The sequence below is a fragment of the Ailuropoda melanoleuca genome, chromosome 3, assembly GCF_002007445.2.
Source record: "Ailuropoda melanoleuca isolate Jingjing chromosome 3, ASM200744v2, whole genome shotgun sequence".
In the NCBI taxonomy this organism is placed as follows: domain Eukaryota; kingdom Metazoa; phylum Chordata; class Mammalia; order Carnivora; family Ursidae; genus Ailuropoda; species Ailuropoda melanoleuca.
Window position 1 is genome coordinate 49,481,893 of NC_048220.1, and position 25,520 is coordinate 49,507,412.

General features: G+C 39.5%; 1 protein-coding gene and 1 pseudogene across 4 annotated transcripts in view; one reads left to right on the forward strand and one right to left on the reverse strand.

Moving 5' to 3' along the window:
• ARHGEF28 (Rho guanine nucleotide exchange factor 28) overlaps positions 1–25,520 on the forward strand; it is a 314,186-nt gene that overhangs the window by 90,469 nt on the left and 198,197 nt on the right. The window lies entirely within an intron of this gene.
• Positions 8,720–8,970, reverse strand: LOC100484754 (annotated as a pseudogene).

The window sequence follows — 25,520 nt, forward strand, 5'->3', positions numbered from 1 at the left end:
GTAACTACCATTCTACCCTTTGTTCCTACAAGTTTTGCACTTTTAGATTCCACGTATAATTGAGATCAGACAGTATTTGTCTCTGTCTGACTTATTTCACTGAGCATAATGCCGNGTCTGACTTATTTCACTGAGCATAATGCCGTGAAGGTCCATCCATGTTGTTGCAAATGGCAGGATTTCCTTTCTTACTGCTGAATAATGTTCCATTGTATATTAACTATATCTTCTTTATCCATTCATCTGACAGACACTTACATAGTTTCTATATCTTGGATTATTGTAAATTTTTGTAAATAATGCTGCAATGACCAGGTTCATGTATTATTAAACTCTCACATCATTAATGAAAGCTGACTTACCTATGAAAATCACTCATTTTTGCTATATTGAGTCATTGATAACCATTGAAGTCTGAGCTTACTGGAAATCCTTTCCTCTTCTCAATCTGTCTTAGAGAGCATAGACTACTATTTTCCTTGCCTTAGGAACTAACATTCTAAAAAATAAAATTTAACATAAAGACCTGGTTATTTTGTCTTAGAAGTTCTCTTTTTATATGATAGCCCACTTTTTAAAAAGATTTTATTTATTTGAGAGAGAGACAGTGAGAGAGAGCATGAGCAGGGAACAGAGGGAAAAGCAGGCTTCTTGCTGAGCAGGGAGCCCAACACGGGGCTCAACCCTAGGACCCTGGGATCATGACCTGTGCAGAAGACAGACGCTTAATCAACTGAGCCACCCAGACACTCTCAAGAATCTGCATTTTAACAAGTCATTCTTACTTTATAAAAACTTTTTATTTGGAAATATTTTTAGACTGAAGAATTGAGTTCTTATATATACTTCATACTTTCTGTCATGTCAACATCATATATAACTGTGGTACAAATATCAAACATTTGAAATGGATTGGGACAATAGCAATAGTTAAACTGCAGAACTTACTTGGATTTTCAGTTTTCCCTGTGTTGTCCTTTTTCTCTTCCAGGACCTCATCCAGGACACCACATTACATTACATAATTATGAAGAATTAGTGTCTTCCAAACTGTGATAGTTTCTTAGTGTTGTTTTTTGTGCCCTTGATAGTTGTGAGGAATAGTGGTCAGATACTTTGAGAGTGTCCTTCAATTTAGTTTTTTTTTTTTTATGTTTTCTCATGATTAGGCTAAAGTTTTAGATTTTTGAGAAGGATATCACAGAGGCAAAGTACCTTCTCATCGCATGATATCAGGAGGTACCTCACAACAATATGTCTAATTACAGGTGATATTAATTTAGATCACTTGGTTAGGGCAGTGTCTTCTAGGTTTCTCCGCAGTAAAGTTACCATTTTTTTTTCTAATTCTACACTCTCTTCATTAGAAGTGAGTCACTAAGATCAGCCACAGTCAAAGGGAAGGTGAATTAAGTTCAGAATTTATGGGTACATGTTAAAATCAGTATGGTAATCAAAACATATTTTATGGGTGAGATTTTAGATGACTACAAAACCAACTACATAATTCATAAGGCCCAAAACAATGAAAATGTGGGGCCCCATGTTCAAAATTATTTAAAAAATTTCAAGATGGAAGCAGCAGAGAAAAAACCAACTGTGAGCCCTTCTGAGCATGGGAGACTGTACAACTGCCCAGATCATACGCCCAAAAGAATGGTCCTGAGATTATTCAGTATCCTGTTAGTCCTTAACTTGCCCACTAATTATAACATTCACTCATGGATCTTCCTGTAGAAATTATTACTGTGGTCTTTGGTGACTTTCTTTTTCTATTGTTCTTTATATATTGATTGGAATCCTTATGTAAGGAAGTCCATATCATATGGACTACTGGATATTTATTTTATTCTTTGCGTTATAACCACATACTCTTACTTCTTTGCTCAAGTTATTTCAGCTTTAGTCATTGAGAGCTCTTTCACATTGGCTCCTGTGTCTCTTTGAAATGCTTCCATCTGTTTTTGTTGTTGAAAACAACTTCTTTGGTATCACAAGATGCTCCAGGTTGCTCTTGTATTTTCCCTGACTCAGCAATTTCCCCAGGGATTCTTGTTTCCTTTTTACTGGAGGATGGGATATAGAAACCAAGATCTGGGTGCCGGGTGTGCTCCTTGCCACTGGAGTGTCACTGCTTCTAGGCTTTCTCAGTGGACGGAGCTTGGAAATGTATGTATATATACTAATCTATTATACAAACTTATCTGTGTTTTTATGTTTCCCTGTCTGTATTTATGAAAAGAAACATGAGCTTCTTTGATTCCAGTCTAGCACCACAAAGTTTGCTAGAGCAAACCCTTGGATTTTAACTCTTGTCTTTCATAGTGAGAAACTTGGGTCTTTTTAACTACACACATTTACTCATTTGTTCTTAGTGCTCTTGTAATTGCTAACCTGTACTCCCGTGAGACTGAATTTACTAGTTATAGTGTTTCTGTCCAACATAGTTTGTTCTTTATCATTGACTAGTTTTTATTGTTAGTGGATGTTGAACTTGGTTAAACCTTATCTCAATAGATGCACAAAAAGTATTTTTCTTCTGTAGTCTGTTAACATGGTGAATTACATTGATAATTAATGTTGAGCCAGTCTTGAATTCCTGAGATAAAACCCCCTTGATCGTGGTGTGTTATCCTTTTTATGTGTTGCTGCACTTAATTTCCTAATATTTGTTGGTTTTTTCCCTATGTTCCTGAGGAACACTGGCCTGTAGTTTTTTCCTGTTAGTGCCTTTGTCAGGATTCAGCAGTAATGGAATTCCTTTTTCACCTGAAGAAAGATTCCATATACGTAGACTAGGAGTTCTTTCTGTTGATATAAAATGAGGTAATAAAATGATTTAAAAAATACAGTGAAACTATAAGTAATCTACCTTTTTGACTGAAGTGGAAGTGAAGATCCCTTGATCTGTGTTCACCTTTCTCTGTTTCCTGGTGAGATGGATGCTTTCTTCTCCTCCCATATGTGACTTGGTACCTACAGTGTACTCCAGAGCCAGTGCCAGTTTCTGTCTTGTTACTGAGGCTGTGCCAAAGGTTTCGGCAAGCCTGGGCTCAATTTGCATAGAATTTTGCATGCGTGTTAACCAGTGGAGGGAAATGGGGAAAAAAGTATTTGGAACAGGCACAAAGTTCAGTGAACTTTTCCCTTGAAATTATCAGCATGCTTCTGTTATACACAGAACAATAGAAAAGTCCTCATTAGACTAGCTGAACTGAGGCATATTCCCACTACTTGCATTCCAGGCTCTTAACCTAGTTCATGAATTGCCCTTCTTTCATTCTCTCTTGGAGGAGAAATGGAAGGAAATTGGTTGTAGGATAATATCAACTTTGTTCTGAAATTGGAGTTTACTCCTTCATTGATCTATGAAGTATAATTACTGAAATAGAAATGTAGTGAGCATTTGTTGAGAGGGGTCTCTGTAGTCACTATTTATTGTGCTTTCCCCAAGTACCTCATTCCGCTTGTACTTGCAAATGGGGGAGATGCCACAGTCCTAAGAAAATAAAATTACTATATGAAATACAAATTTTTATTCAAATGCCATATATGATGAGGCACAGTTACTGTGAAAAACTTTTTAACCTCCCCACAAAGGCTTTTTTAGGTCTGTATGGAAAACCTATTTCCCAGGGTCAATATTGGTGGAACGTATTAGGGGATCCAGCATATTCTCAAATGCATCCAGCCATTCTCCCAGGATGTGTCTTGGTCTTTTTATCTTTCTGTCTTCATAATTGCTTTGTAAAATTCTTGTTTTCATTCAACCAAGCTGTTGACATAGTGTTGACACAGGACTAATTGTCAAATCGTAGATGCTATAGTTTCTTGCTGATATGACTTGCCTTTACCTCTTGAGAAATGTGAGGGTTGATTTGGGGGCAGGAAGTGGTAGGGCAAGGGCACAGGAAGAGGAAATTGTCACTAGTGTCTTTTTAGGCCTGTTGATTGGATTCTGGAACGGATAGAAGTGTCTAGTAGGACTATTTGAGATGTGATATTGACATGTTTGTGAACATCACCACCTCTCAGAAGTCTGGAGAGGGAACCATGATGGTATTTTGAAGGAGAGGTACAGTCATCCAAGGGTTTGGTCATTTTAAATACTTCTTAGATTTGTAAGATGGACTTCTGTAACTTGGGAATGGCCATAGACATTTTCATGGTACATAAAATATTTTTGGTTCTTAACTTGAATACAGAGTAGTAACATATGTGTATTCCAGGTTGATGTATTCTTTTCTCTGTTTGGCATTATTTGTCTTGCCTTGAGTAAGTGCGTGTGCATATGTGCAATGTTTGAAATGGCAAATGGATGTCCTTAAGGGGAAATTTATGTCATCATTTCCTCACCAGGGAAAATGAAAGAAAGAACAAAGCTGAGAATAACCTGAATTTTAGATCTAGTAAGTGGCATGAACTGGGAGATACAGGTTGACCCAGTAGTAGCACATTAGCATTTTAATGTCAGGGAAGTAATTTAACTTCCCTGTGTCTTGGTACTCATTAATAGAGTGAGAGAATGAGGTACTTGGCCTTATAAAGTGCCTGCATCATTGACTAGCACATAGTTAATCATCATCATCATCTCTTGAATCAGATAGAAAATGGAGGCAGGGCTTGAAGAAGGACAAAGTCAGCCTCTGAGTTTGGGAATTGTGATACAGTGAGGTAGGAATGCAGGACATCAGCTTTCTCACTTGGAACCCAGAGGAGATTTTTGGTTCACATGTTGAAAGTGTGAAGAGAAATGACACCAGAGCTAGACTGTCCATTTCTGGGAGGCACTGAGGAAAATCACTGGGCATTGAAATGTGTCCAGTGGTAGTTCTTCCATTGTCAGAATAAAATGCCCAGTGAAGTCCAAGGTCAAAGGAGATAGTAGGTACAAAAGCATATTTTGAGGACATTCTTTGCTTCATCAGTGTGATGATACCTTCATCAGCACAACTTCTGGGCCATATGTTTATCTTTGTGTTTATGTACCTGTATCATTTAGATAAACTCACGTGGAATCACATGCACTAAACTGTTTTTTAAAAAGATTTTATTTGANTCAGTGTGATGATACCTTCATCAGCACAACTTCTGGGCCATATGTTTATCTTTGTGTTTATGTACCTGTATCATTTAGATAAACTCACGTGGAATCACATGCACTAAACTGTTTTTTAAAAAGATTTTATTTGAGAGAGAGAGAGAGAGTGCAAGCTTAAGCAGGGGGAGGGGCAGAGGGAGAAGCAGATTCCCCACTAAGCAGGGAGCCTGCTGTGGGGCTCCATCCCAGGACCCTGGGATCATGACTCAAGCCAAAGGCAGATGCTTAACTGACTAGGCCACCCAGGTGCCCCAATACATGCATAATTCTTAAGAATACACAGGGTGAATTTTTATAAACACTTGTTTCTGTCATCATCACCCAAATCAAGGTAGGGAACACTATCTAGCACACTTCTGTGCCCCCTCCCAGTTGTTACCTACCCAAAGGAAATGCTGTTTGGACTATCATCATAGATTGGTTTCATGAAGTAAGAGATTTTAACTGAAGATTTTCTTCCTAACATGTTAGTATTGAGAAAATAAAAACAAGACACAAAAATGTTTAGCTGAGACAGAGAAGAGTGAGTTCCCCGATTATATTTACTAACAACTCCCTCCTTATACAAAGTAAATGCTTATTCATAAGGTTAACTCATTTCTTACCGCTCCTGTGGAAACACTTCTTCCATTGTGTGGGTCAGTCTACAGTACCCTNAAGAGTGAGTTCCCCGATTATATTTACTAACAACTCCCTCCTTATACAAAGTAAATGCTTATTCATAAGGTTCACTCATTTCTTACCGCTCCTGTGGAAACACTTCTTCCATTGTGTGGATTTAGGCAAAATAGAAAGTAATTGGAAGATGGCTGGAAACCCAAACTCAAAAGAGCAAGGAAGCACAAAGTCTTGTCATGTCGCCAGTGGAATCTGGGTTTGGCAGTGGTGCTGCTGCTGCTGGACTGTGGGGCTGGTTCCCTTTGCAGTCATCCCTGCTCATGCCACAAAGTCTTTCTGACCTCTGGGTCTTTATGTCACACCCCAAATTTAGAATCTGAAATGAGGCATGATGAGCTGACCCTAGGACATATGACTGCCAAAGACCAGCATAGGAAATGTCCATTTTTATATTGTGAGGTAGGGTCTCGCCTGACATGAAGACCCAAATAATGGATGGTTTGCCTAAAAAAAGGGAGAGGTTTGGATGTTATTCAGACAAAAAAGAAACTGAGCAAAACCGAAAAGGCGAACTATCTACAATACCTCAAAATTGACTTCTGTTATTTTAAACCCTTTATTTGCTGCAAAAATAAATTTTATCTAGAGGTCACAGCACATCCAACGTTTTAGGTGTTAAGTAGCAGATTTCTGAAGTGGACAGAGCCCTACTATCTCAGTAATGCTATTCACTTGCGTGGGGGAGCTATTAACAGAGCTCCTAATGCTCATCTCCTAGGGGTAATGCCTTGAGTTTTCAGGTAAAATTATCTAGGTGTCATTTGTCTTGCATAGAAATATGCTGGCATTGTAAAGAAATCTTCCCCTGTCCTGTTAACTGAGTGGTGACATGTGTTAATCATAGTTGCCTCTTGATGTGTTTGGATGGTATCAGCTTAGCAGAGCTCAGTAGAGGGACAAACAAATCTGAGATGTTACCAGCTTCATTTATCACAAAGAGGGGGGAGGATAATCTCTTCTGATACAAACTACAGGCTTATTTTGGAATGAAGACTAATAATTTAATTCACTGCCTTTAAGAAGTTAAACACCATCAAGAGGAGGGCTGGTTTTTGTTTTTGCTTTTGTTTTTAATGACAAGCTCTGATGAATCAGGCACCTTTGATCCCTTAACATCCTCATGTTGAGTTACNTTTTTGTTTTTGCTTTTGTTTTTAATGACAAGCTCTGATGAATCAGGCACCTTTGATCCCTTAACATCCTCACCTAAACAGTTATAGCTCTCAACTGAGAGTCGTTGGTTTCCTTGCTTTGGTGGCCATTCTTGAGAATTCTCTGACAATTCTGAGTGTAGTGGCTATGTCTCTGTACAGTATTTTGAGCGCTGAGGGCNTCAACTGAGAGTCGTTGGTTTCCTTGCTTTGGTGGCCATTCTTGAGAATTCTCTGACAATTCTGAGTGTAGTAGCTATGTCTCTGTACTATTTTGAGCGCTGAGGGTCTATTTTGAGATTCAGTGGTGTTCTTGCTGTTATTTGTGGTAGGAGACTACATGGACATCCAACCTTTTGTGGTCTGGATTTTGCTTGTGTTTATTTTGGTTGAACCAAGTTGGGGGACAGTAATACCTACTGCTGGTGTAATCAGTTGGACTACTCAGCAATGGTGTCCCATTCACCCAGTGTTGCTGGATGTCTCTCTGGCCCCAAAGACCACCCTTCCCAGGGATGGTAATTATGGGTCTGGGTCTGCATTTGTTTTAGTTCGCTTTGTTATGGAGACACCATTGCTCTCCTAACTGGCCAACCCCAGCGGTTGCAGGTTCTTGGTTCTATTCTTGAGACTTTTCCAGAGTGCGTGTTTTTCAGCCCTGTCCATAGTCCCATCATGGCTTCATTATGAACATAATTTGAAGGACTATTTGATGGCTTTAGAGAAAATGTCCGCTTCAGCTAAGTTAATTCGGCTTAAAATATTAAATGTTTCTTAATATTAGGGGGAAAAATTTGAATTCTAATTGTGAATAATTTTAAAGCTGATGTTGAGGATGTAAAGCTTACTACTGAAAGATACTCTATACTTCCTATGCTCAGAATTTCTAAATGTTTCTCACTATAAAGAGCACACTGCTGCTGTTATGAGTGACCTGTTTATATACTTTAAGTTTATTCTTTATTTGAACAGTTGGTGAATCTAGAGCATTTATTGAGACAGAGGATGCAGAATGAAGTGTAAGAAAAAACCCAAAACAAACAAGAAAATCCCTGAAAAATTGACCCAAGCAGATAATAAAGGAACATAATGGGACTACATATTCTCAAAGTTTGTAGTTCTACTCAACTTTGGAAGTGCAGACTGATTTTCACATTAACACGAAAAATTATTTGGTGTGCTTGATTTGTCCCCATTCTAGAACCCAGCTGAAAGTGTTTTTTTATTTTTTTGTTTTCTTTTAGAATGAGAAGCCCTACTTTATTTATTTAATCCTGTTATAATTAATATATAGTGTTATATTAGTTNTTGGTGTGCTTGATTTGTCCCCATTCTAGAACCCAGCTGAAAGTGTTTTTTTATTTTTTTGTTTTCTTTTAGGATGAGAAGCCCTACTTTATTTAATCCTGTTATAATTAATATATATTGTTATATTAGTGTCAGGTGTACAATATAGTGATTTGATGGTTCTATACATTACTCAGTGCTTATCACAAATGCCGTCCTTAATCCCCATCACCTATTTCACCCATTCCCCCGCCCACCTCCCCAATGGTAACCACCAGTTCTCTATACTCAAGAGTCTGCTTTTTGTCTTTTTTCTTTGTTCATTGGTTTTGCTTCTTAAATTTCACATATGAGTGAGATCGTATGGTATCTGTCTTTCTCTGACTCACTTAATTCACTTAGCATTATACCCTCTAGAACCATTCATATTGTTGCAAATGGTAAGTTTTCATTCATTCTGGAAGACCTTCATTCTAAACAGCTTTGTAGTGAAACATTTCATTTAGAAGTTTGGACATTCTTTCTTTAGTTTGCTGTAATCCCCATTCACTGAGTAGAACTTGTATTGATCATTGGGAACTAGTTTGTTCCAGGGTTCTAGGTTATTCTTTCTACCCCAGCTGACATCGGGATTGGACAATGCCAGGTGCAGGACATACAGTGCAGCTCCAGTACCTCCTCCTCCAATAAATATGAATGGGGGGGGGTCAAGCTTGGATGCTTCTTGGCCTGACCAAGGGGGTGGCTTATCATGGTTGTGGTAGAGACCTCAGATCCAGAGGGAGAAAAGATCAAATCTGCAAGGCCCACCACTAAGTAGTCCCTATACTGTGGTTCCATTTCCTTCCTTTTTATGGTTGAGTAAGGTTCTATTGTGTATATATACACCATATCTTTGTTATCCATTCATCTATGGGTGAACACTTGGGTTACTTCCATATTTTGGCTATTGTAAATAATGCTGCAATAAACATAGGGGTGTATATATCTTCTTGAGTTAGTGTTTTGTATTCTTTGTGTTAATATCCTGTAGTGCGGTTACTGGATCATATGATAATTCTCTTTTTAATTTTTTTGAAGAAGCTCCATGCTGTCTTGCACAGTGGCTGTATCAGTTTGCCTTCCCACCAGCAGTGCATGAGGGTTCTTTTTGTTTGTGTGTTTGTTTCCCCACATCCTCGCCCACACTTGTTCTTTCTTGTGTTTTTGATTTTAGTCATTTTGACAGGTGTGAGGGGATATCTCATTGTAGTTGTGATTTGCATTTCCCTGATTATTAGTGGTGTTGAGCATCTTTTCAGCCTTAGGTGTTTTGCCCCTTCTTCTCCCCTCCTTTCTTGGTCACCTGACAGATTTTCTGGGAATCTGCCCTGTTAAGCTGTTTTTGTCATTTGGATTGTCAGACTTCCTTATTTCCCTGTTGTCTTTAATCTTGTCGTCTTCACATTGTGGTTAATCTCCCTGCTCTCTTTCCCGTAGCTGCCTTTCTGGGTTTCTGCCTTTCCCCTTCTGGGAAATCTCTTTATTAGAATATCAGCCTGGTATCTGAGAAAACTGAAATGATGACAATAACTTAGGTGGTGTACAATATAACCACAACACTGAAAAGTAGAAAGTGGTCATGGTTATGTTTTTATTCATCATTGAATGTTTATTCATTACTTCTTTTGGTAATGAAAATAGAAGTTTGAGTGCCAACTGAATGTCAGGTATTGCCCTGAGTGCTAGAAATTCAAAAAGAAGAGAGCTTTTAGCTTTCTGGGTGAGATGTGGTAGAAGAAAGATAAACACTAATTATTGTGTATCAGCATATGAAAGAATCCTATTTGTTAAGTTTACTGCTGTATTCGTTAGTGCAGCAAAGAACTATTATGGATTTTGGAAATAATGCTGTTATATATTGGAAATAATGTTAATTAAAACGGAATTTTTCTGTATACTAGTTAGGAAGAGTTTAGATTTCCTCACGCTATATCCCAATACGCAGAAGAAATAGAGTTTCTTCACTTAATTCTAAGAAAGCTTTGTTCTTCCCCCTCCCTGTCCACTGGTCAGGATTAGAGCACAAAATGAGTCCATTCCAGTATATGTAGTCTAATGCAATGGTGTGTGTATACATACACACACACACACACACACACATATATGTAAATAGTTCCTTTAGGTTTTGTACACTCGCTTATTTAGATAAAATTCTCAATTACTCAGATATGTGGCTTTCTCTGTTCCTTTCCGGGATGCTATCTGCATGTATGGGGAAGGGAGTGGGGATTGGGCATCCCCTGCCTTCATGACGGTTCGGGATGAACTTGTCCATCTTTGGGCATCTGTCTGGAATCTGCAGCTATGTAGGTTGTGGTGTGGTCGCTCTGAGCTATGTCCAGCCAGACCTGTGCTCCTTAGCTGACCTAGACCCCATCTTGCAGCTCTTGCTGACACTCTTTTGGACCTCTCCAGATCTATCACATCCTCCGTCTAGTGCATGCCCTACAACATCACTCTTGTAATCTCGGCCTTGGGTTATCTTTTTTCTAGCCAGTCCCCGTTGCCTCTCAACTCACTTCTGTCTACATCCTCCTTAGGAGTGCACAGGAACTTCTGGCCCCTTCCACACCATACCAGAACTCAAACTGGCTATACCATAGGTCAAATGTTACCTTCACCCTTGGAGTATCCTATAACTTATCTGACACCCCTTTCCTGTGCTAGGACCAAAAATCAGAAGGGAGATGAGGGCTCAAATATGTCAACACCCACCTCACCTTATAATCCTCTGGTCCCAGAGGGGGTGAATTTAGGCTTTCTGGTCTCATAGGTTCTTTCTCTTTAGGGTACCAAGCACCATCCCTAGCCTTAATAAGAAGCAGCTTTGTCTTCCATAGAAGACACCACAGTCTGAATTTTTCAAGTTCTATTCTTGATAAAGGCGACTTTTCCAGCCCATTGTCCTGATGTAAAATCATGATTTCAATGTCAGAAACAGATAGTTCTTTTTTGTTTTCTGCTGTAACAGTGCTAAAATATCCTCTCCTCAGTATAAACTTCCAGAGCCCCAAGGCTTCAGGCTGACAAGAGAAAGATGACACGCTTAAATTCAGTGCGTGTGTGTTTGTATGTGTGTGTTGAGTGTGGTGGAGGCGTCACTATTTTCCAAAGGATTACGCTTGTCATACTAGGTATCAGTCACTAAGTGACTCTTCCTTTGCTGGTTGGGAAACACCAGTATCACATCCACAGCGGCTGCATGGTCTGAGAAACAAAGCCCTGTGCTGTACATTTATAATGAAAACCTCAATAACAAGGCAAGTTATATTCTTACATAGGAACAAAATATTAACTGGGGATTATATTCCTAAGTACTAGATGTGACTCATTGCTAGGTGTCATTGAAGGCAAGCCCCAGACTAGCAGGCAGTAGGGAAGAAGTACCCGCGCAAGAGTGGACAGCTGTAGGTGCTCATGTTAATCCTGTCTGTTGGACCGTATGCCTCGGGCAAATGGGTTAAACGAAGAACGTGTTCTTCTAAAAGACAAATGAGGTAACGTATTTTGTTTTTTTGGTTTTTTTGTTTTTTGTTTTTTTAAAGATTATTTATTTATTTGACAGAGATAGAGACAGCCAGCGAGAGAGGGAACACAAGCAGGGGGTGGGAGAGGAAGAAGCAGGCTCATAGTGGAGGAGCCTGATGTGGGGCTCGATCCCATAATGCCGGGATCACGCCGAGCCGAAGGCAGACACCCAACCGCTGTACCACCCAGGCGCCCCGAGTTAATGTATTTTGAATCTGGAAGTTGCCTTAAATATTAAGTATGAATATTGAAAATAATGCAAATATGCTTTTTCTGTTGTCCCTTTTGATTATAGAGATCATTAATAATCATGATATTTTACAGGTAAGAGTAAATAACCCCATAAGTAGGCATGACAGGTGGTTCCTGGAGGCAGCACATCCTTCTTTTTGTTGGACTTAATCAATGATGAGGGCTTGGAAAACTAAGGTAGTTCAAATAGGATAGAGCAAGTGATGCATTTGGAAAGCAGGGGAGGGGAGAATTTCAAGAAATAAGGGGTCATAAGAGTTAGCAGAGAGGTCACATAAGATGACACCTGGCTGTTAAGATGTCAGTGGGGGCTTTTATCTAGGAGTTGGAGGTGTGGTAGGATGTTGGCTAGATTGTAGTGACTTAGAAAGGGTGATGGGGATTGCAGACCTTGATGATCACAAGAAGGAGTGAGGGGATACAAGATGGAGGAAGAAGTTGAATCTAAAATGGCATTGGACTTGAACATGTTGATCGTCTCATTAAGGTGCCAGTTGAAATGCAAGAGGAAGAGGGTGAGTGATGTGTGGGATGGTAAAACCTGACGAGTTGGGAGTGAATGCATAGGTGGAGTTCGAGGAGAGTTGTCTTCCTCTGAGACTTGAAAGTGCCTTAGGGCCACAGGCTGGACCAAGGTGCCAGATCCAAATCTTCCAACCCTACTCCTTGTTCTTCCTTCTGACCAGCCTCTTACAAGTGGCACATACATATCTCAAAGTGGACATCCAAGAAAACGAAAGTGCCACCTATGCCAGAATGAAGCAAACATATACTTTGTCACTTTGCTGACCATCTTAGGATCTGAAGAACCTTTGGGGGAACTTGAAAGGCCCATGCCTTTGAAAATAGCAGCTTTATACAAAATGTGGTAGTTCTCCAATTTCCCCAAAACACAAGGCTTGAACTCATATTAACCATTAGCTTTAAAATAGAGATTAGAACATTTCTTTATTTAAATTCTCACTAAGGTGTTCTGAGAACCTGGAGAGCAGGAAACTGCTGAATCTGGACTTCTTTGCTTTTCCTTTTTCCCTTGGGCTGTGAAGGGCAAGGAAAGCCACAGGGGCTGTTCTACACAGTGTGCAAGGGAAGATGGGGGCCCTGGAGTATGAAATGAGATGCAGTCCCTTACCTCAGTGTCTATGAAGAATCTATATAATGTGAACTTCAGGGCTTTGTGGATACCTGTTGGCCAAAGACTTCCTTGTCCAACCCTCCAGTGGTATTGACTTACAGAATCACTGCTTATGCCAACCTATCCTGTCCAATCCAGAAAACTAGTTGATGAAATCCTAGAGAAGTAAAATAAAATCATTACCTAGATCCTGTTGAAGGTACAGAGAGGGACACATCTAAACTGTTCAAAGTGTCTGTGGGTTAGGTCTGTTGGTCAATGACTAGGTTTATTTCCCGCCAGAAGCTACCCCTGATTGAGTGCTATGGAGGCCTTTGTTTAAAAAGAGCCTGAATTTGGCTTACTGGCTGGTTCTCATTTGGCTTTTAGTTTTGGAATGCCTGTTTTAAAGACTTTATTTATATTTATTAGTGGTGTCTTTTTTTTTTTTTTTTAAACCAGGGAGCTAGCAGTTAGTCCTATGCCTTTTGCATGGAAACTATTGAGGAAACTTGGTCCCATCTGTTTGTATACGCCTTGTCTGAGATGTCCGTGCTGTAAAAGGCTTAGGAACAATTCTGTCATGTGTCCCTTGCTGGCCCCATCCTAACCTGGAAAATTTTCAGCAGACCTAGACACATAGTCATTGTTTAACGGTCCTATCGGAAAGCCTGTCAGTTATGGACTTTACAGCTATTCACTGCTAGTGGAGAAATAATTAGGCAGTAGCCTCCAGATCTGTCCGCATATGTGGACTCAGAGATAGAAAAGCTTGCTTCTCTGCTGCAGTGTTGTGTAGACTAAGCAAAAAGATTTATTGTGAATGTATAACAAAAGCTTTTCAGAAAGGAGAGAGGGCGAGAGATAATTAATATTCTTGAACATCCACTACATACCAGACACTGTGCTCGCTGTTTTGTAAACCTTTTATCTAATTCTCATGACTTACCCAGTGTGCTAAGTATGGTTTTTTCCTCTCAAAGGCTGAGAGAGATTATAAATGATGTGTCCAAAGTTGCACAGCTATTAAATGGATTCCCTGAGACCATCGGACTGGAATGACTCCATAAGTGTGTGAGGGGGTGAATAAAGCACAGGGGCCCAGCTCTCTTGACCTGCAGCCCAAGCACGTTTCCGTGTTACCATTTTGTCTCTTACCTTATATTTTTCAAAACGTACAATGCTTTATTTTTTAGGAAGACCCACTTTGAGTAGGACGTGAAAGTAATGGATATGAATTTTCTTCCTCTCATTTATTATAGGACATTTGGTTACTAATTTAAACCTGACAGTGCTACTCCTGACAAGTTCAATCCCCAGAAAAGCCCTGATAAGAAACAGACAGGTATTTTATGGTAAATCCTTGTTCAGAGACCATGAACATGATGGTTAATGTGTGTGTGTGTGTGTGTACATATATATGTTTATATATAAACAGGGCTGAGTTCTAAAGTAGCAGGTCTTTGGTGGTCTGCTTTAATGAACAGATTAGGATAATCTCACTTGTTTAATGTAGATAACCCATTTAAGGCCTTCAGAATGATTTAATCTCCTAATTAGCCTAAGCATTCTCTTTCAAGAACATTAGTTTGCTAGTCTCTGTTTTTTATATTTTTAGGAGATAGATTTCTTTCTTTCTTTCTTTTTTTTTTTAAGGTTTATTTATTTATTTGAGAGCGAGGGACAGAGCATGAGCAGGGGGGAGGGGCAGAGGGAGAGGGAGAGGGACAAGTAGACCCACCCCACCCCGCTGAGCAGGGAGCCTGATGCTGGACCCGATCCCAGGACCCCGGGATCATGACCCAAGCCCAAGGCAGACGCTCAACTGACTGAGCACCTAGGTGCCTGATATATTTCACTCCATAGTGTAATTTAAGAAGGTTTTGCATTATTTTCAAAGTGTTCAGGAGATAGATTAATGTAATTGTTGTCCAGTAATAATTTCTGTACCTGTCCTAGGCCACTTTACTCCCTTATCTTCTCCACAGATGAAAGAATGGGTATTACTCTCTTATATTCTGGGAAAAAGAATATTTCTTAGGAAAAAAAGAATTCTCTACTTTATAAAAACTGGTTTTCATATCTCTGTTCTAATTAAACTCTTTTAAGCTCATGATAAGCATCAGTTAAGGCTTATTTGTATGCTCTTCTAAAGGGGGAATGGGGGGGAGGACAGACCAAACCAAACAGAAAACCAGTTCCCTCACTAAGCTTAAGAGAAAGTTCCTTGTTCCCAAATCTGTTTATGAGGATAAGCCATTCTAAATCTCTTCAGACCCCTCTCAGAAGCACTTTTGTAATATCCAGAGGTGTGGAGGGCATTTTAAGCCCTAAATTGAGCAAACCAAACTGGCCTGGCGACTGCCTTAATCTGTCTAGAGATGGTTCTGGCGTGGGCGTTGAGGATTAGAAGTGCTCAGTCACAGCCACATCCCAGCTTTCTGGAGTGCATTTCAGAGTTTGCATTTGCTTGCCTCCTGAAAGTATTAGACTAGAAAAGCGTACCTGCTGTCCTCACTCCCTTTTAAGCACCTTCTCTCCAGCTCTGGAATCCTTGTATAGTATCCAGTGAGTGGCCACAGAGGTGCCCTTGCCAGAGTCTGCAGGGATATTGCAGATAGGTCTGAGTCCTGAACATTATTTAATCTACTCACCCCTATTAAAAATTCTCATTTCTGGGTCCCAGTCCTTCAGAATTCCATGCCTATTAGGTGATAATTATTAAAATACTTAATAAATAATTAAAAATTAATAATTAAAAAATTTGAAGAAACATAGGCACATTTTGGAGAAAGAATCACCCAGAACGGAATATAATCTGGACACGAGTAGGCTTTCAGTTCCAAGTGGTTTTTGTTTTTTGGGGGGCAAGTTTGTTAAGATATAATGTGTTTATGGTAAAATCCATGCTTCTTAGTATATAGTTCTTAGTTTTGAGAAATGCATTTAATCCTGTAACTGGTGCCGCAATCCAGATACAGAACATTTTTATCACCACCCAAAATTCCCTGTGCTGCCCCTTGGTTGTAGCCAGTGTCTCTCCTAACCTCAATCTCTGGCAATTGTTGATCTTCCTTCCCTCCTCCCTATATTTTTACCTGTCGCAGCATGTCCTGTAAACAGGATCCTAAATCATATAGCCCTTTGAGTCTGGCTTTTGGCATTCAGCATAATGCATTTGAGATTCATCCATTTGTTGCGTGTCTCAATAGTTCATTCCTTTGTATTGTGGAATAGCGTTCCACTGGGTGGAGATGCGACAGGCCATTTATTCTGCAACCAAAGGATATTTGAGGTATTGCCACTTTTCGGTGATTAAGAATAGAGCCGCTGTACCCATTCCTACAGTTGTTGTGTGAACGTAAGTTCACAACAATATCTACATGAATACCTACGAGTGGGATAGCTGCATGACAGTTTTATCAAAGGCTAATTGTTATATTTACTTGAAATTTTATGATTTTTCTCTTCATTGCAAATATGATGATGCAGGGTCACTGTAGAAATCTTGAAAAATGTAGAAGAGTGTCAAGAAGGTTAAAACAACAACAAAAACAACGACAACAGCAAAACCCTGATCTCCTCTATCACTCATTTTATTCTGGGTATATGCATAGTTACTTGAACAAAAATGTTTATTTACGTATTTTGTGACCTATTTTTCACTTCACAGATAATTTTCTGTATCGTTAAATATTATCATAATTTTGAATGGCTTCACAAATACCCAAGAAGTAAACTTGATGATAGGTGTATCATAAATCATGGCACACTGATACAGGAGAGGTTTTGGTGCAGAGAGCTTAGAATTCCTCAGGTGTAGCCCTTCACACATACCTAATCCTATTCACACAGCCCCGTATTACATGAACTCATTTAGGAACGCTTAGAACTGGTATGACCAATCGCCTCTCTGTGGATATGACTTTTAAGTTTGAGGCTTATGGGTATGATTAGAATTTTGGTCCACCCCATTTACTTTTTTCTCTTGGGTGAACTCAGTAACTATTAGCAATGATTTAAATGGTGACTGTAAGAATATTATTGTTGTTCATTCTCATAAAGGAATTTGCACTATTTTTCTTAAGTGAAATTAAAGTTAGAGACTATCATAGGTTAAATAACCAGCTAATAGCTAAAGATCTTTATTGTATTTTTAAAAAATGCTCCCTCCAAGGCATCTGGGTGGCTCAGTCAGTTAAGGCTCTGGTTGTGATCTTGGGGTCATGCGATTGAGCCCCATGTTGGGCTCCACACTCAGGGTAGAGTCTGGTTGGGATTCTCTCTCTTCCTTTGCCCCTCCTTCTTGCTTACTTTCTCTCTCAAAATCAATAAAATCTTAAAAAAAAATGCCACTTCCATTACTGATTGAAGTAAGGTCTCTGTACTGAGATAGTCCATGAGTTTGCTTTTTCTGTTGATATTTTGGAAAACTTGGGAATGTTCTTGGTGGGGAGAAGTGCATCCATGCACATGACTGGCTCGCAGAGCCCTAGGCATGTCATGTTCTCTTAAGAGTAGCTAACAGCATTTGGTTGGATAACGAAGAACTTGAGTATGGAAAGGATTTGAAGAGTTTAAAGACTTGGCTTCCATTTTGGGCGTCTGGCAACCGTTTTTTTTTTCTGTCAGGCCTCAACTTCAAGATGTATATTTCTCAATTAAGAAATCATTAAAAATAAAAAGCCTTCTGGAATCGGTAGTTAATCTAGTAATCAAAGTGACAGACTTGGGCAATGTGAGTTATTCCTCGCACCGGAGCGTGCTTGGTTGCAAAGACCAAATCCTTCCTGGTTGAAACCCGGGGAGAAAGCCTGTGTGTGTGTGTGGTGTGTGTGTGTGTGTGTGTGTGTGTGTGTGTGTGTGTGTGTGTACACCTCTCCATAGAGTGGAAGGCTCACTGTCAGAGGAGAGGAGTGTATGGCTTAGTCTCGAGAATGAAAAGGAAGTCCTTTGAAGCTTCTGGGCTCTGAGCTCCTGGTCTCTTCATATGGCTAGCAAGCTTGTAAACAAAATCCCAGTTAAATAGATACCAGTTCATTGTCTTGTTTATGGACATACTCTCTCAGAACCCAGCTACAGCAGTAAAAAAACCAATTTCTCTTAAAAGAGTTGCTTGACAGCTTAGCTTTAGTTTTATTTTTGTTAGGGAAGCATTTTTTAAAAAAGGCTTGAATATGCTTTCCAGTTAATTGGGAAGTAAGGAGTTTCAGTGGAAAATTGATGGGTTGACTAGTAGGCAAATTAGTTTGTTCCTGAAGTACATCAACCCAGTATGTGATAAATTTACTAAGCACAGAGCAAGCTGCTAGGAATAAGGCCAGTGAGAATTCTGTGCTGAGCATTGTTTCAAGGCAGCTTTTGTACTTGGCGGCTCTGTCTAGTTCCTAAAAAAATGAGAGAACGACAGGTTTTATTGAATTTGTATTTTGGTATCTTTTAAACAAACTAGGCATTTTTGAGTACTCAGTGTTGTCACTAACCTTTAAAAGCTGTCCTGTGTTCCTGCAGCTGAAGAGTTGTTTGTCCTTCATTTTGAGTGATTTTAATCTAAACACATTAAGCTTCAGTCCATTCTTCCTTCAGAGATAGAAAGCTGGGTCTGAAAAGAACAGCAGAGCTCTTACACAAGGAGGTCTGTGTTTGCACTCAAAAATGAAGGCATGTAAACCAGTCTTTTAATGGGTTTTAGAATGGTTCTGAATGACATTTGACATTCAGAGATTGGAAACATTTTAAAATTCATTGCTTCATATTTAGTCTCTGCAAATGTTTCTTTATATGTCCTGTGTCAAATATTATTCTGTTATTACAGAGCTCATTTTGTTATCCATGTTAATTCGTATAATTGGAGCAAGAAGAATTCAGATGAGGCAGGAGGAAAAACTTCCTGAAAAGCTAAGACTGGGGATACTAAGAAGATAAGGAAATCTCTTCTTGGAAACGTAAAAGAAAATTTAAAGTGCTCTTTGTGGATCAGTGTGACTGTCTCTCTGCTGAGAACTTGGGGGGGGGGGAGTGCATGAAATGATCTTTTGTGACCGTGTCCACATTGTGCTTTTGTGATGCTCTGAATATCAGCAAAAGCAAAAAGCCCTATGTGTTCAGTGCAAGTTTAAACCACTTTTCTCATAGACCCTTACGTGTCAAAATTCTGACAACAAGAACAGATGGTCATCTGCTCTTATTACCACATTGGAGAGAAAACTCTACCCCATCATGAAGACAGTCCATATTTGGACAGTTGTAATTATTACACATTTTTAATTGTCTAAAAATCTGTCTCCAGTAGTACTCTCCATTGGTTTTAGTTTTGCCCCTGAGACATTGTGAAGAAACTCTGCTCTTTATTGTACACTATTCTTCAAAAGTTTGAGAACAGCTTTTATGTCTCCCCGGTAAGTGTCCTCTTTGCTAGAGTAAACTCCCAATTTCAACAGCCTTTCTTTGCTTGATGGAGCTTTGAGAGCGGTTATCACCCCGGTGGCTCTAATTAAACAAGAAACCCCCATGAGGCTTGGCTTCAAGCAGAGGACAATGGAACTATTTTCTTCCTCTTCTGGGTACTGTCCTGCAGTCTCAGGTAGTCTTAGCTTGTTACAGGAAGCTGTGTCACACTGTTGACTGTCCTAGGTCACTGCCTTCTGACATCTCTAGATCCTTTCCACATCAGTGGTGTTCATCTGGTGTCCTTCCATCCTATCTTGTGCTGCTAAGTTTTCTTAAAGTACAATACTTTCATTCATAGTTGGGAAATCCATCTTGTTAGTGTTGGCCTTGTTCATTTCGGGTCTTGATTTGTAATAACTGATCCAGCTTTTGCTCCTGCCATTTGTGCATTTGACAATGACATCTGTGTCTCTGTTGATAAGCAGGTAGAGCAGGATAGAGCCCTCATTGTCTTTTGGAAAGACGTCTTGCTCTTAATTCTTTGTTTTATCAAAATGTAGTAAAGGAACGGTTGGGCTAGTGGCTCATTGAATTATGGGTCACAATTTGTGGCTTCCCTTTCGGTGCCTCCACGGCTCTTGAATCAACTCTTTAGCTCTACAAGTTGGAAATTCAATTTTTCTTTAAACTCAGGTGTGATAGATATATCTATTATTGAAGACTTTAGAAAATGGTTTTACGTGATACAATGTTGGAAATAGAACAGTGTGGAAAATAATAAAACAAAGCCCTCTTTGATGTTATCACGTAGAGTTAGGACAAGTTGAAAGGTTACTGTTTTTCCCTTTTGTTCTGAATGTTAAAGAATATTCTTTGCCACAGAGAATTAGTGCACACCTAGCAGGGATCATGTGGTACTGAATGTTCTAGCTGTGAAGTATCCTGTTGAGAATCCTGGTGAGAGCCATGAGTGAGCTGCCAAGCGGCTCTGGGTTAAGTGTGTTCTGTAAATCATGTTTTCTGTCACAGGCTCTTTCCATCATTTAACTTGTGTTAAGAAGAGTTGTGATGCAGGATGGTTGGCTAAAGGTGTGTGACCTTACTCCCAGAAACAAAGAGAGTATGGTGCTGGCATTAACATGTTTTGATAGCACCTGAAGGTTGAGGAAACAGAGAACAAAGATCAGAAAATTAGGAATTAACAGAAAGCCCCGGACATTATGAAGGGCCTTGTAGAAGTCACTGCGGTCTGGCAGGATTGACCCGCAAGTACATACAGGATGAGGCATGTCTTGGCTTCAAGGAAAGAGCATGTAGGGATTTCCAGTGTGCAGTTTCTTTCTTTTTTTTTTTTTTTACCCCCTCAAGATTTTCATTTATTTGTGAGAGAGAGAGAGTGCGAGCATGCACAAGCAATGGGGAGGAGCAGAGGGAGAGGGAGAGGGAGAAGCAGACTCCCCACTGAGCAGGGAGCCCAATATGGGGCTTGATCCCTGGACCCTGAGATCATGACCTGAGCCAAAGGCAGACGCTCAACCAACTGAGCCACCCAGGCTTCCCGCCAGTATGCAGTTTCTGTAAAGGCTTGGCTATGTGAGGTTGAGGACTGCCTGGCTCAGTCTCCTAACTGGTTCTGTGACCTTGGGTAAATTAGTTAGCTCAGCACTGCCTGCCTCCATCCCTCATTGGTCAGATGGGGATTATAATAGAATACCTACCTTGAAGGATCACTGTGACATTAAATGAGATGATCTATTAAAAGCAGTTAATACTGGGTGTGGCAGATGAATAAATGGTAATATATATTGCTCTAATAATGAGGATGACCATGTATAGTGCTGATTCTGTTTTCAACAACATTATCCTGGGGTCAGGAGGGCCTGATTGCAAATGCTGCCTTAGGGAGCTCTGCAGTATTCCCTCTAGGTATCTGCTGTCAAAGCAGGCAAAATCCTCAGATGAGCTGGCTGGGTCATCTTGTCTGGAGGTCAACACTGAATAAGTGTTGAAAACTTCTCTCTCCAGGTTTTCTATTTATGAAAGTCATTAAGATCGCCATCCTTTCCTTTGCATTCTTCATTGTAGCATCACCTTTTAGTTCAGGACCCGGTCAGAATGTTAATTTCTCATTTATTTAGTCACTGATCACGTTTGAGGTGGGCTGTTGCTTTCTGATATTCCATTTTTCAGTAAGATGTCCCCATTACAGTAAAGAGCCAGTTACACCCAAATTGTGTAGACCATGTCTTTTAGTTTCAGAGACAGGAACTTTGAGTTGGGGCTTGTCTTTTTGGGGCCTGTAAATACCTACAGATCATTTACACACTTGTATTCCTCATGCTCTGCCTCCTGCTGCTGTGATTTACTCATTCCAGAACTAGAAGCCTATATCTCCCACTCCCCTTCATCCATTTTGTCCAGCCCTCCACTTTCTCCCCTCTGGCAACCAGTTTTTTTTTTCTGTATTTATCAATCTCATTCTGCTTTTTGTTTATTCATTTGTGTGGTTTTTTTTTTCTACTAGATTCCACTCATGAGTGAAATCATATTGTAGTTGTCCTCAATGTGACTTAATTCACTTAGTGCCGTTTGAGACAACATGGTTGGATGTAGAGGGTATATACAGGCTCATCCTTTTTTTATGACTGCATAATAATCCATTGAATATGTGTACCACAACTTCCTTATCAATTTGTCTATCCACGGATACTTAGGTTGCCTCGATGTCTTGGCTATTGTATATGATACTGCAATAAACATAGGGTGCTATGTCTTTTTGAATTAGTGTTTTCATTTTCTTTTGGTAAATACCCATATGGTATGTCTCTTACTAATATTTTGAGGAACCTCCATACTCTTTTTTCACAGTGCCTGGACTAGGTTGCATGCCTGTCACCAGTGCACGAGGGTTCCTTTTTCTGTCTGTCCTCACCAACACTTGTTATTTCTTATCTTTTTTGTTTAGCCATTCAGATGGATGTAAGGTGATATTGTGGTTTTAATTGGCATTTCCATGACGAATTAGTGATGTTGAGCATCTTTTTATGTGTCTGGCCATCTTTTTGTCTTCTTCAGAGAAATGTCCTTTCACATCCTCTGCCCATTTTTTAATTGGGTTTATTTGGTATTGAGTTGTAGGTTACTTATACATTTTGGAACTAACCCCTTATCAGATATATCATTTGCAAATGTCTTCTCCCATTCAGTAGGTTGCCTTTTCTTTTTGTTGGTTTCCTTTGTTGTGCAAACACATTTTATTTTGATGTAGTCCTAGTAGTTTAATTTTGCTTTTGTTTCCCTTGCCTGAGGAGACACTTCTAGAAAAATATTGATATGGCCAATGTCAGAGAAATTACTGCCTGAAAAAATCTGGATAGATTGATTACAAATAATGAAACTGAATTGGTAATCAAAAAACTATGAAAAAATGAAAGTCCAGGACCAGGTATGTTGAGTTTTTAATCAAACTGTTGAAGACCAATATCTTGTATAGTTTTGAAACAGTTCGTATCATTGAACTGGGTTTTTACCGTAATGATCAGTTGAAATTCTATAAATTTTATCCCTTCTGTGCCTTTGACCTTCAAAACAAAACACCTTTAATCTCTGATCCAGAAATGTAGGAAGCTCTTAATGTTCTCTGTGACAAGAATAATCCATTTTTAGCAACCATGTGCTCCATATGCTCAAAACTTAGCATATTGGGTTCAGTGGGAATACATCAATTTCTGTAATTATGGAAAACATGTTGACATTGACTCAAGGGAAGTTAGATGTGCTTTACTTATGAACAAACATTTTTGGAGGTGTGTAGTTTGGGAGAAGGGTATAACCAGTTAAAAAAACAAATTAATCTGGCTGTCCTATTAGGAATGAAATAACTCAGGGCTTAAAATAGTTGAGTGATTTCTTCAGCCAGAGGTCTTTAAACATGGAAATCATTGTAAGTCTTTTGGTTGGATATTAAATAATTTCTTCAGGGAGGAGGGGTCTTGTGTTATGTTGAGTGCTCATTTGGGCTTAAGGAATTACTGGGGACACTGTGGCATGGTCACTAGCTGACAGGCTTTTGTGTTGCCACATACTGCAGGAGGAGACCCGTAGTTAGCACGTGGCTAGCAAACTCTTTTTTTTTTTTTTTTTGAATTTTTAGTTCTTGAAGGAACAGGGTAGTAATGGAATGATACTTGTTAGATTTCTGGTAAGTAAATTATAAAATTGTGTACCCTTGGAAAACCTGTACCTTTCATTAGTTGTGCATTACTTTTGGGCTATCTCAAGAGATTCAGGGTAGATAGGGTACTTTGCAGTCACAAATATCCTTTATCATTAAGAACAACATTGAAAGTAATGCAGTTTTCCTTGATGATGTGAATAATTCTTTACTAATAATGAAGCTGTTTTCTCCTAACTCCTCTCCTTCTTAAATTAAGGGATATTTGGAAAAATACTATGCTGAGGCCTGGACAGCTGTGCTTGTCCATAGTCTTTTCTCCTCTTGGCTGGAACAGAGAGGCTAACTTGGGATCTAAGTATGCAGGTGGTGGAACCACACAGTGGCAGGGAGCTGGTCTCCTGGAAGGCTATTGGGAAGCATTACATGCATGGGGCTACCCTGTGATCAAGAAATGAGGGTTCGCATACTCAGTTACTCCAGCCAGCTTTCAGGTCTCTGTTACGGTAGCCAGGTTACCTTCCTACCTAGCCTATACCTAACCTGAGGGCAGTTGGAGCAGCTCCCTTCATTTCATTCCTGTGTTTGGGGACAAAGCCCTCAATGGTTTTTGCCAACAGATTTGCTTTCTTGGCTGACCTAGCCTTTTTTGTGTCCTTCTCATTCACTCCATTCTTGTTCCTTTCTCTTCCTTTATAAACAAAACAAAACAAAACAAAAAACACTTGCAAATCTTGAAATCCAGCTCTTAGAGCTTCCATGTCCTGCCTTTCCAAGGTCTCTTTGCCCAGTCTGAAGTAACTCCCTGGGCACGTGGCATTATTCTATTTTAAATTCTCTGTATAGCACCCATCATTGTTTGATAATTTTTTATTGTGCCTTCCCAGAGGACTCTAAATGATGAGAGCAGGGATTTGCTGAGTTCACTGCTACATCCCTTATTCCTCAAACAGTGTGTGGAATGTACTGTAATCAGGGCTTGATAAATACTTGATGAATGAAATAGGATACTGTATCTTATTTTGGATAAGAAAAAAGTGGTATTTTAAAGATCATACTGGGAACACAATGAAAAGTGCTTCTTCTGGTTTGCAAAAGTATTCTTTCCTTTTAATTTAATGTTATTTATTTATTTATTTATTTATTTATTTATTTATTTATTTATTTATTTAAATAGTATTTTTCCATTATATTATGTTAGTCACCATATAGTACGTCCCTAGTTTTTGATGTAAAGTTCCATGATTCATTACTTGCATATACACCCAGTGCACCATGCAATACGTGCCCTCCTTAATACCCATCACCAGCCTATCCCATTCCCCCACCCCCCTCCCCTCTGAAGACCTCAGTTTGTTTCCCAGAGTCCGTGGTCTCTCATGGTTCATTCAGAAAGGACTCAAAAAGTTAACTCAAACTTAAAAAATTTTCTGCATGTGAAATAATGTCTAGGTTCCACAGAACCTGGGTTCTGCCAGATACTTAAAGGACATTTGGGAACAAATCATTCATGAACGCTGTGCCTTATTACCTACAAACTGGATGTCGCTTACAAATAAGAAAGAAGACTTACTAACACTTTCTGAGCTCTTACTGTGTGGCAGGCCCAGTATCCATCACCTTCAATCCTCACTGACATCTAAAGAAAGAGTATGTGCTGTTAATCCCATTTTCCATATGAGGAAAGGAATTGAAGTACAGAGAAGTTGAGCCACTTGTTTAAAGGTAAAGTAGTGTTAAGTGGAAGAAATGGGAACAGGATCCAAGGCTACCTGACTCCAGACCAGGACCTATATACTTCAC